The sequence below is a fragment of the Pan paniscus genome, chromosome 9, assembly GCF_029289425.2.
Source record: "Pan paniscus chromosome 9, NHGRI_mPanPan1-v2.0_pri, whole genome shotgun sequence".
Lineage (NCBI taxonomy): Eukaryota > Metazoa > Chordata > Mammalia > Primates > Hominidae > Pan > Pan paniscus.
In genome coordinates, this window is record NC_073258.2 from 10,950,474 (window position 1) to 10,963,170 (window position 12,697).

The 12,697-nt window shown below is 40.0% G+C and overlaps 1 protein-coding gene across 13 annotated transcripts in view; it reads right to left on the reverse strand.

The window, feature by feature from the left end:
* Positions 1-12,697, reverse strand: part of STK33 (serine/threonine kinase 33) — a 211,492-nt gene that overhangs the window by 136,346 nt on the left and 62,449 nt on the right. The window contains exon 2 of one of the 13 annotated variants that reach the window (XM_055094066.2): positions 11,819-11,913. The exons of the other annotated variants lie outside the window; for them this stretch is intronic. The gene's annotated coding sequence lies outside the window, so the exon portion shown is untranslated. The remainder of the gene's footprint in view (positions 1-11,818; positions 11,914-12,697) is intronic. 13 annotated transcript variants of the gene reach the window in all.

The following is a 12,697-nucleotide window of genomic DNA, read 5'->3' on the forward strand; positions in this document are numbered from 1 at the left end:
ACTAAAGAGCTTCTGCACAGCAAAAGAAACTACCCTCAGAGTGAACAGGCAACCTACAGAATGGGAGAAAATTTTTACAATCTACCCATCTGAAAGGGCTAATATCCAGAATCTACAAAGAACTTAAACAAATTTACAAGAAAAAAAATCAAACAACCCCATCAAAAAGTGGGTGAAGGACATGAACAGACACTTCTCAAAAGAAGACATTTATGCAGCCAATAGACACATGAAAAAAATCTCATCACCACTGGCCATCAGAGAAATGCAAAACAAAACCACAATGAGATACCATCTCATGCCAGTTAGAATGGTGATCATTAAAAAGTCAGGAAACAACAGATACTGGAGAGGATGTGGAGAAAAAAAAAACACTTTTACACTGTTGGTGGGACTGCACACTAGCTCAACCATTGTGGAAGACAGTGTGGCAATTCCTCAAGTATCTAGAACTAGGAATACCATTTGACCCAGCCATCCCATTACTGGGCATATACCCAAAGGATTATAAATCATGCTGCTATAAAGACACATGCACATGGATGTTTACTGCGGCACTATTCACAATAGCAAAGACTTGGAACCAACCCAAATGTCCATCAATGATTGACTGGATTAAGAAAATGTGACACATATACACCATGGAATACTATGCAGCCATAAAAAAGGATGAGTTCATGTCCTTTGCAGGGACATGGGTGAAGCTAGAAACCATCATTCTGAGCAAACTATCGCAAGGACAGAAAACCAAACACTGCATGTTCTCCCTCATAGGTGGAAACTGAACAATGAGAACACTTGGACACAGGGTGGGGAACATCACACACCGGGGCCAAAAAAAAAGAATGAAATTGGATCTTTATCTAACACCACACACAAAAACTCATAATACTTAAACTCAAGAAATGAAAGTGTAACATTCCTGGAAGAAAAACTGGAGGAAAATCTTTTGATATTGTCTTTGGCCATGATTTACTGGATATGACACCAAAAGCACAGGTAATAAAAGCAAAAATAGAAAAGCAAGATTACATCAAACTAAAAATCTTCTGCACCACAGTGAAAGCAGTCAGCAAAACAAAAAAAGGCAATCTATAAAACGGGAAAAAGCCCTCCCTCTCCCTCTTTCCTCTTTCCTTTCTACCATCTCCCTCTCCCTCGTCTCCCCTTTCCACGGTCTCCCTCTGATGCCGAGCGGAGGCTGGACTGTACTGCCACCATCTCGGCTCACTGCAACCTCCCTGCCTGATTCTCCTGCCTCAGCCTGCCGAGTGCCTGGGATTGCAGGCGCGCGCCGCCACGCCTGACTGGCTTTCGTATTTTTTTGGTGGAGACGGGGTTTCGCGGTGTTGGCCGGGCTGATCTCCAGCTCCTGACCGCGAGTGATCTGCCAGCCTCAGCCTCCCGAGGTGCCGGGATTGCAGACGGAGTCTCGCTCACTCAGTGCTCAATGTTGCCCAGGCTGGAGGGCAGTGGCGTGATCTCAGCTCGCTACAACCTCCACCTCCCAGCTGCCTGCCTTGGCCTCCCAAAGTGCCGAGATTGCAGCCTCTGCCCAGCCGCCACCCCATATGGGAAGTGAGGAGCGTCTCTGCCTGGCCGCCCATCGTCTGGGATGTGAGGAGCCCCTCTGCCCGGCCGCCCAGTCTGGGAAGTGAGGAGCACCTCTTCCCGGCTGCCATCCCATCTAGGAAGTAAGGAGCGTCTCTGCCCCGTGCCCATTGTCTGGGATGTGGCGAGCGCCTCTGCCCGGCTGCGACCCCATCTGGGAACTGAGGAGCGTCTCTGCCCGATCGCCACCCCGTCTGGGAGGTGAGGAGCGTCTCCGCCCGGCAGCCCCGTCTGAGAGGTGAGGAGCCCCTCCGCCCAGCGGCTGCCCCGTCTGAGAAGCGAGGAGCCCCTCCGCCCTGCGGCCGCCCCATCTGGGAAGCAAGGAGCCCCTCCACCCAGCAGCCGCCCCGTCCGGGAGGGAGGTGGGGGGCAGCCCCCACCCGGCACCGCCCCTTCCGGGAGGTTGGGGGGGCCTCCGCCCGGCCACCGCCGCGTCTGGGAGGTGGGGGGCGCCTCTGCCTGGCCACCCCGTCTGGGAAGTGAGGAGCCCCTCTGCCCGGCCACCACCCCGTCTGGGAGGTGTACCCAACAGCTCATTGAGAACAGGCCATGATGGCTATGGCAGTTTTGTCGAATAGAAAAGGGGGAAATGTGGGGAAAAGAAAGAGAGATCAGATTGTTACTGTGCCTGTGTGGAAAGAAGTAGACATGGGAGACTCCATTTTGTTCTGTACTAAGAAAAATTCTTCTGCCTTGGGATGCTGTTAATCTATAACCTTACCCCTAAACCAGTGCTCTCTGAAACATGTGCTGTGTCCACTCAGGGTTAAATGGATTAAGGGCGGTGCAAGATGTGCTTTGTTAAACAGATGCTTGAAGGCAGCAGGCTGGTTAAGAGTCATCACCACTCCCTAATCTCAAGTACCCAGGGACACAAACACGGTGGAAGGCCGCAGGCCTAGGAAAACCAGAGACCCTTGTTCACATGTTTATCTGCTGACCTTCCCTCCACTATTGTCCTATGACCCTGCCAAATCCCCCTCTCCGAGAAACACCCAAGAACGATCAATAAATACTATTAAATAAATAAACAAAAAACGGGAAAAAATATTTGCAGACCATATATTTGATAAAATATTAACATCTAAATTATATAAGGAACTCTAACAAGTCAGTAGAAAAAATAAAATAATCTGATTTTTAAACAGGCAAAGGAATTAAATAGGCTTTTATCAAAAGAAGACATACAAATAGCCTACAATATATGAAAATGTGCTCAACATCACTAATTATCCAGGAAATGCAAATCAAAACCACGATGAACTATCTTAACACAATGTTTAAGGTTAGAAGTGGTTTGAGTTTTTATTCAGAAGTTTGATAATGTTTTTGTGACCAGAAATATGCCATAAGACCATAAATATGCCACATTTCACTCTTAATCAATTCACCTATTTTGGTAAAATTGGTTTTGTTTTACTTCACTTAAAGTCAAAGTTTCCAAGAACCTATCAATGACATTAAGTAAGGACTTACTGTACTTAAAAATTTGCCAATATGGTAGATCTTATGTTAAATATTTGCATCACAAAAATAATAATAATAGTAATAATAAAGACGCCAAGAGGAAACTTTTTGAGGGGATAGATATGTTTATAGCATACACTGCAGTGATGGTTTCACAGCTGTACACTTATCTCCAAATTTATTAAGTTGTACATATTAAATATGTACAGCTGTTGGTATGTCAATTATACCTAAAAAAACTGGTTTTTTAATGTGAAAGAATAAATCTAACAAAAAGATAAGAACTTTCAGCAGAAAACTGTAAAGCCTTTTGAATAATATAAAAGCATATGTAAACAAATGGAAGGACATACTATGTTCATAGATTGAAAGATTCAGTATTTTTTAAATGAAGCTCCCCCTAAGCTGATCTAGGGATTCTATAAGATCCCAATCAAAACTCCAATAGGTGTGTATATGCATATGTGTTGAACAAGCTAATTACAAAATGTATATGGTAATGCAAACTGTCAAGGATAGCCAAAGACAATCTTAAAGAAGAAAAAGTGGGAGGACTTTCTCAATCAGCTATCAAGCACTTACTTAGCTGTATTAGCACATATAGTACTGGTTTAAGAACAGCCAAACAGATGAAATATATAGAACAGTGACACAGAAACAGACTGATGTATATAGTCACTTGATTTAAAACAAAGATGACATTGCAAAGCAGTGAAAAAATTATGGCCTCTTGAATAAATGGTGGTGAGAAAATTACATATTCATATGAAAGGAAACCCAATTCTATTCTACACCATACATTAATATTAATTTCAGGCGGATTATAAATCTAAACCTGAAAGGCAAAACAATAAAGCTTCCAAAAGAAAACACTAGAAGATGCTTTATGACCCTGGGGTACAAAAAGATTTCTTAAATAAAATTCAAAGATGATAAAGCCTTAAGAATTTCTGTTCATCAAAGATACCATTAAGAGAGTGAAAGGAAAAGCCAAAATGGGAAATGACATTTGCAACATATGATAAAGAGCTTATATTTAGAATGTATAAAAACTTCCTACAAATTAATTTCAAAAGATAGGCAACATAACAGAAAACTGGAAGAAATAAAAAACTGCAAGGGGGCCTTCACAAAAGAGGATACCCAAATGCCAATAAACATAATAAAAAGTGCTAATCTCATTCGCAGTCAGGGAAAAGCATGTTAAAATCACCATAGGATACCACTACACACCCACGCACACAACTAAAGTTATAAAGGCTAGCAAAAGCAAATGTTGGCAAAGAAGCAGAAAAAAGAGAACTCACATACACTACTACTTAAGAAAGTTATTTAGGCCAGGCATGGTGGCTCACGCCTATAATCCCACTACTTTGGGAGGCCGAGGGAGGAAGTTCATGAAGTCAAGAGATTGAGACCATTCTGGCCAACATGGTAAAACCCCGTCTCTAAAAATACAAAAATTAGCTGGTCATGGTGTCAAGCCTGTAATCCCAGCTACTCGGGAGGCTGAGGCAGGAGAATCGCTTGAACCCAGGAGGCAGAGGTTACAATGAGCCGAGATCGCACCACTGTACTCCAGCCTGGGCAACAGAGGGAAACTCGATCTCAAAAAAAAAAAAAAAAAAAGAAAGTTATTTGGTACAACTGCTTTGGAAGACTATTTAGCATTATCTATTATCTATTAAAGTTAAATATACGCATATCTTATAACTCAAAAATTTCTCTCTTAAGTATGTTCCCAACTTAAAAGTCTGCAGATGTGCTCCAAAATACATGTACCTGAATGTTCAGAGCAGGATAATTCATAGCAATAAAAACCTGGAGACAACCCAAATGGCCATCAACAGCTGGATGAATAGGATGGTATATTCATTCAATGGTTTATTATTCTGCATGTTTGAAAATAACTAGTTATCAAAATTATCAAATACCTAGGTATAAATCTAATGCAAGATGTGTAAGGTATATACACTAAAAACACACACACACACAAAAAGAAAATAACTAGTTATATGTGACATCATTGATGAATATTACAAATGATACTCAGCAAAAAAAAACCCAGACAAAAATATAGATACTGTAGGATTCTGTTTATATGTTAAAAAAAAAAAAGGTAAAACTAGAGACACATACTTAGATGGAAAAAAGAAAACATGTAATTATTGTAAAAGTAAAGACAGAGATTTCCTCTTTTTTTTTTTTTTTTTTTTTTTTTTGAGATTGAGTCTCACTCTTGTTGCCCAGGCTGGCGTACAATGACATAATCTCAGCTCACTGCAAACTCCGCCTCCCAGGTTCATGCAATTCTCCTGCCTCAGCCTGGGATTACAGGTGCCCGCCACAATGCCCAGCTAACATATATATATATATATAGTATTTTTCATAGGAATGGACGGGTTTTCACCATGTTGGCCAGGCTGGTCTAGAAGTCCTGACCTCAAATGATCCGCCCACCTTGACCTCCCAAAGGGCTGGGCTTACAGGCATGAGCAATTGTGCCCAGCCAAATTTTAAAAGATAGAGGGAAAGAAAGCTATACAAACTGGCTGGGCCCTGAGGCAGGGCTTCTGGGATGTTGACAATGTTCTATTATTGATCTGAGTGATGGGTTACATGAGTGTTCACTTTGTGATAAATCACAAACCTGTACATTTTTGCTTTGTACATTTTTCTGTTTCCTGTTATGTTTCACAAGAAGTGAGGTTTTTTTTTTTTTTTTAACAGTGTCCCAAGGTATTTCCCCAGGAAGAAAAGAGGGTTGGGGTGGAAGACATGAGTAGGCATAGTTCACAAGTAAGCTGCTCCCATGGCAAGAACTTGGAATTAAACAAAATACTGTGCTTTTCTGAGGGTTTATTTATACAAAACAATACATAGTAAACAGACGGTGGCTCTTAGACCAGAGCAAGATAACCAGAAAAATTATTATATCTAAGAAGAAGTTTCCATAGACATGAGGCATAGAGAAGAAACAGTAAAATCACAGAAGCAACCACAATAGCAATGACTATATGAGTATTTTCCAGAGGAAACAGCCCATTTACCAAGACACTTCCACTACTACACTTCCTCTGACAAGGTAATCCCTATGGTGCTATCATAGAAATAGATGCAAAAGGCAACTATAGATTACCTAATTAAATATTTGAATTATATAAATTATCCCCATTCTTATTTCATATTCCATACACAACCTTCTAGTTGTAATGTGTTTTTTCATGATGTTTACCTACAGGGAGAGAATCTACTAGTCAGGTCCATGTAAGTATAATGTGCATTGGGTAGTGTTATACATGGATTTCTCACGAGCTTTGTTAGTATTGAGAAAGAAAAGTGGCTCAGAGCAGTCTGAGGAATGCGAGTTATGCAAAAGGTATCAAGCCCAGAGAGTCAGGAGCATGAGATTTCCCTCAGGTTCCCTGTACCCATGCCTGCAAGTAATTGTTTAAAGGCATTTTGTTTTTTCTTTCCTTTCCTATAGTTTGCAGACTAGCTGATAAAGTATCTAAAAAGTTACCATAAGTTGTACAATTGTCCTTCACCATTATCCTCATATTCCTGGAATTTGTGATACAAAAAAACAATGTATAGCCAAACAACAACTTATGTTATTTTAATGAACCAATGTAAATGATTGGTAAACAATTTAGGAACTGCCCCCTAACTTCTTGTTTTCCCACTGGTAACTGCTGCTAATCCGAGCATATATTCAGGGCAACTTCAATCTATAGCTCCTGAGCTTCAGTTTTCAACCATGGCCCAAATATATTAATTTTGCCTCAGTTTCTTCCCTTAGGTCAATGATATCTATCAGTAATCTTGAACCCAAAAATTCTGAGATAAAGACAAGATAATATTTATATTCCTTTAAGACTGAAGACCAAAACCTGGAACATTAGTCAATTCACGACAGTTATGAAAAAGACCTCTTGGCCTTCTGTGGCCATACCCCTTTGTATCATGTGCACACGCTTTTCACCTCAAAGCTTTTACGGTGAATGCTGTGGTATGGCTGGAGTATACAGTGCCAGTAGGTGAGTCCAAAAAAGGCACATGGAAGACAAACCAAAATGTTTGCATATGAGCCTATTTTAGTTTATTTAAGGAAATAATATGTGCCAGGTAGTGTACTGAACACTTGCTATAAATTATAATATCATTTAATCTTTACAATACCACTATGTGAGTATTATTAGTGTTATCATTATCCCTGTTTTTTATAATAGCATCATTATCCATTTTTCAGATGAGAAAACTAAGTCAGTATGGCTATATGGCTTGCCCAAGGTCACATACGTAGTAAACAATGAAACTAGGGTTTGATTCCCAACAGTCTGATTCCGTCTTGTTCTTAACCATTAAACTGTTTTCTCTGCTACAGTCTAAAACTATTTAGTATAAAAGGCCATCTATTCATCAATAATATTTACAGTGTAGAGACAAAGATTCTAGGAACATGGCAGCCTGAAAACATAATTGCTGATGCTTCTCCTAACTCCAAACAAACTAACTCTTTTAGTTCCTGGGCCAGAGGCAGGTAGGGCCTAGAGAGTGTGAGTAGAACCTCTGCTCTTATGGGGTCACAGAGAAAGCTAGTGTAAGACAAATTTTTCTCTGCTAAGTCAAAAGATATACTGAGGTCTAGTGGCAAAGAGCCATAGGACAAGATTCAGAATTCAAGGTTCCTAGGAAAAGCCTGGTCTTGAGAGATTTATGGGCCCCTCTGGTAGACATAATAATGGCTCCCTCCCCCTAAATATCCAAAAAGCTCATCCTCTGAACCTGGGAATATGTTTTCTTACATGGCAAAAAGCTGTTGTTGATGTGATTATCTGGTGGGCCCTAAGTAATCACAAGGATCCCTATAAGGAGGGAAAAAAAGGGCAAAGGTAATAGTAGGAGATGTTATAATAGGAGTCTCAGAGTGATACAGTATGAGAAAGACTCGTTAAAGATGAAAAAAAGGGACCATAAGCCATGGATCGCAGGTGGCTTCTAGAAGCTGAGAAAGGCAAGGCAATGGATTTTCTTCTAAAGCCCCAAGGAAGAACACAGGCACGCTGACACCTTCATTTTGGCCCAGTGAAACTGATTTCAGACTTCTGACCTCCAAAACAATAAGATAATACATTCATATTGTTTTAAGCCACTAAGTTTGTGGTAATTAGTTACATGAGCAAGAGAAAACTAGTATACTCTCCCAAAAACCAGACAGAGCTGGATGTTTTTAAATGAACATGCTGGTCTTCCTGGCCCAGATGAGCTGGTGCGAGAGGGGGCGGAAAAGGTGTATGAAGTCCTGCCTGCTCCTTAGGATGGAAGAGAGGCTTTGCATCTACAAAGATGAGAATGTGGAGAGCATCACACAGTATCCTGAAATCGAATAAGAATGTGTAGTATCGGTGCAAAATAAGGAATAAAAACCTAATAATAGTCTGAGGCAAAAATTACCACACTGGTTTTTTTTACACTTAGGTATTAAGGAAGGAGGTATTAAGTATTAAGGTCAGACATGGGGAGATAGCAGACAAAAGAGCATTTAAACGTCTCTGGTGGGGAAACAGGAAGTAAAAGCACTCTAAAATAAAAGGAAATTTACCGGTAAGGGAAGAAGAGAGGGTCCTGGTGGGGGAAACAGTTGAAATTTTATTTTCTTGTACCAGTGGAGAAATGTGTATTTATTACACATGTTGGAAAAATAGGGGGAAAAAAAATCTACCACCACCACCACCAAGAATAAAAAAGAAAAAATTATTTGGAAATTTAGAAACACTTTCAAAATGCTGTGATAAAAAGAATATAAAAACTGAAATTACAAACAGAAGACAAGGAAGAGGAAAATGTTTCATAGCAAACTTAACAGGATGCCGTGAAAGCCAAACTTAAAGGAAACCTTATAGCTTCAAGCTTCAAAAGCATTTCTTTTTTATTCTTTTTTTTTTTTTTTTTTTTTTTTTTGAGACAGACTCTTGCTCTGTCGCCCAGGCTGGAGGGCAGTGGTGCAATCTCGGCTCACTGCAACCTCTGCCACCCAGGTTCAAGCGATTCTCGTGCCTCAGCCTCTCTGAGTTGCTGGAACCACAGGCGCCTGCCACCAAGCCCAGCTAATTTTTCTATTTTTAGTAGAGACAGGGTTTTGCCATGTTGGCCAGGCTGGTCTTGAGCTCCTGACCTCAGATGATCCGCCCACCTCAGTCTCCCAAAGTGTTAGGATTACAGGTGCGAGCCACCACACCCAGCCTCAAAAGCATTTTTTATGAGGCAAGAAAGATGAAGAAGAAAATTAGTGCTCACTTTTAGCAACTAGGATAGGAACAATTAAATACATAGAAAGTAGGAAGAAAAAAAATGAATAAAGGTAAAGCTTCAATTAATAAAACTTAAACATCTCAAATTGTAAAATGAAGAACTCTAAAAATTAATCTTTGAAATGATTAATAAAATAAATACCCCCCCAACTTTGCTTCAAGGAAACTGAGAGAAAAATATATAAATGATTAGGAGTATAAAAAAATCATAAGTACAGGTAAGAAAGATACTAAGGCAATTATAAGACAATAGTACTTGCAATTTTGTGTGCTATTTACAAATGCTGCATAACAAACTACCCTAAAACTTAGTGGTTTAAAACAATTATTTTATTATGCTCGCAGATGCTTTAGGTCAAGAATTCAGGCAGGGCTCAGCTAGGCTGGGTTTGTCATGTGATTACGTTGAGATGACAGCTGGGTTGGAGCTCTGTGAAAGCTCAAATTACACTATTTATCCAAGATGCCAACCGGCTGTCAACAGATGCTGGCGGATGGCAGGAGCTGAGCTGGGAGCTTAGCTTGGCCTATCAATGGGGATGCTTACATATGGGCTCTCCAGCATGGAAGACCCAGACTTCTTACATGGCAGTTGAGTTCCCCAGAGTGAGCCTCCCAGAGAACTGGGAAAAAGCTGCATAGCCTTTTCTGAACCAGCCTTGGAAGTCAGCATCACTTCTGCCATCTTCCAGTGGTTGAAGCAGTCATAAGCCTGCCTAGACCCAAGGAAAGTAGGCATAAACTCACATCTTGATAGGAATGTCAAAAATTTTGCAGAAACGTTTTAAAACCGCCACAGCAACAAATATGAAGCCTAGAGGAAATAATTTTCTAGCAAAATGTAAATTCCCAATCATGACCCAAGAAGTAAAAAACTTGGATAGATCAAATGCCACAGAAGAGATAAGAAAAGTGATTAAAGATCAGCCATTAAAATAAATGCATCAGGTAGTTTCACAGCTGGGGTACATGAAACTTTTAAAGAAGAGAAGTGTAATATTATTTAAACCAGGGCCTTTCCAATTTTAGTGAGCCTCAGAATAACCTCACCAGCTAATAAACACACATTCCTGGGCCCCATCCCAGACTGATTCTGTAAGTTCAGAGTACAGAACAGGGATCTACATTTGTAACATGCACACATGTGATGTTACCACCACTTATTCACACAATTCACTTTGAGTAGCACTGATTTAAACCAGGAGTTAGCAAACTACGGCCCAGTGGCCAAATCTGGCCTGTCGCTTGCTTTTATAAATAAAGTTTTATTGGAATACATACAGGTTTATTCATTCACTTATTGTCTATCTTTGCTTTTGCACTACAATGGCAGGGTTGAGTAGGTATGACAGAGACCATATGGCCCACAGAACCTAAAATACTTGCCATCTGGCCCTTTGCCCAAAAAGTTTACCGTGCCCTGTCTAAACCACTACCTTATTCTACCTCATTTATACCTCATTATATTTTCCCTTTTCCAAACTTAAGCAGACTTTTTGGATATTCTGCTGACATATTCACTCCATTGGTTAAGGTGCAAAACTAATATGACAAATAGTTTTCATGGCACAGGCTATCTGCACTAAGCAACAACCAAATCACTATGTTGAAGAGGATGTGAGACTGCCCAAGCTCAGCAGGAAACAATGTTGCAATTGATTAGAGATGTCTTCTACACACATTGAAAGGGTAACTTGCAGCATGCATGCTGTGTGTTTGCTAACCCTGATTATAAAATATATAAGGTTTAAGATTATTTTCAAAATCTGTTGGATAACTGCAACAAAATATGAATGTAATGCACCCATTTTTAACTGCACCATTAACAATATATCAGATTTTGCTCCAAAGGCTATGGAAGTTATTGTAATAATATGCAAATGTTTCACACTCATAAAAAAGTAGAAAAATAAAACCATTTTGTGATTTTTATCAGAGTATAATACAGACCAATTCTGTCATGTTTGTACACAAGACTTCTGAGATTGATGTCTGCTCTTGAAAGAATATGAATAATGTTTCAAATGCTATAAACCAACATTTTATCAGTTGAAAATGTCCTTATTGTCAAAACATCTTTCAAAGATGCTAACTCTAAACTTTGAGGTAATTTTTGCACATTAACACCCTTTTCCCATGATGTTAGTTCCAAAATAGTGGCCCAGAATATATCAACAGCGGAAATTACATTTCAAGATTTGCATATTTACGTTATTACTTAAAAGAAAAAAAGTCTGTTGTTCTAGGCAAAAGAAAAATGGCACAAGAAAACATGTGTACATGTTTGTTACCTTAGGCAGAAGAAAAACTGCAGGTGAAAATTTCCAGTGTGGGTAAGCAACAGTTAAATACCAAAACCCAGTAAAGCCAGAAGTGAGCAGCAGAGCTGCCACAGAGAGCACTGAAGGTGGCACCAGAGAACTAACCCCAGAGGAAGGTCCTAGAAGAAAGAGGTGAAGATCAGCCAGGCGTGCCCAGACATGGAGTTTTTCTCACCACTACAGTTCCGCACGAACAAAGCCTGGCACACAGAAAAAACACCATTAATATTTAAGAAAGGAAAGAGAAAGCATGAAAAGTAAAAGGGAGGGAAGGCAGAAGTTCACAACAAAAAGCCAGTCTTCCAAAACATTCCTACAGAGTTGTGGCTCCATTCTAATTACCAGATGGTGGTGTACAGAGCAATTAGGAAAGATGACTGGTAGTAAATAAAACTTTTCCACCAAAAATGAAGATAACTGAGGAATCAGCCTCCAGTTGCTAAAGGACTGACATGCCAAGAACCGGAGCAGTTCTGCAAAGGACACAATGGCTTCTAGCATATCAGAAGCAAGTGTTTGTCTGTCCCAGTTCTATGTGCACTGAACCCAAATATAAAGACAATTATACATCCAGGAAAAATAAAGACCCCCAAGAATTCTAACCTTGATATGTAAAATAAAGTTTTATTTATTACATGGTTTTGTTTGTGGTTTTATTTATTACATGGTTTCTCTGGTAACCCTGTAGTAATAATACATAGCAAAAGGAAAGAAGGGCAGAATATCTGCTGTACAGTTGATAATATTTGTCCAGGCATGCTGGGTGAAATGTATCAACAAAGCAAGGTAATTTCAAATTGTATCTAGCATGGAAGCATTCAGAACTACAGAGTCCATGTTTATGCCCTCAAACCGTATATGTGCCGGAGCCAGTGGCTCACACCTGTAATTCCAGCACTTTGGGAGGCTGAGGAGGGCGGATCACCTGAGGTCAGGAGTTCAAGACCAGCCTGGCCAACATGGCGAAAACCCATCTCTACTAAA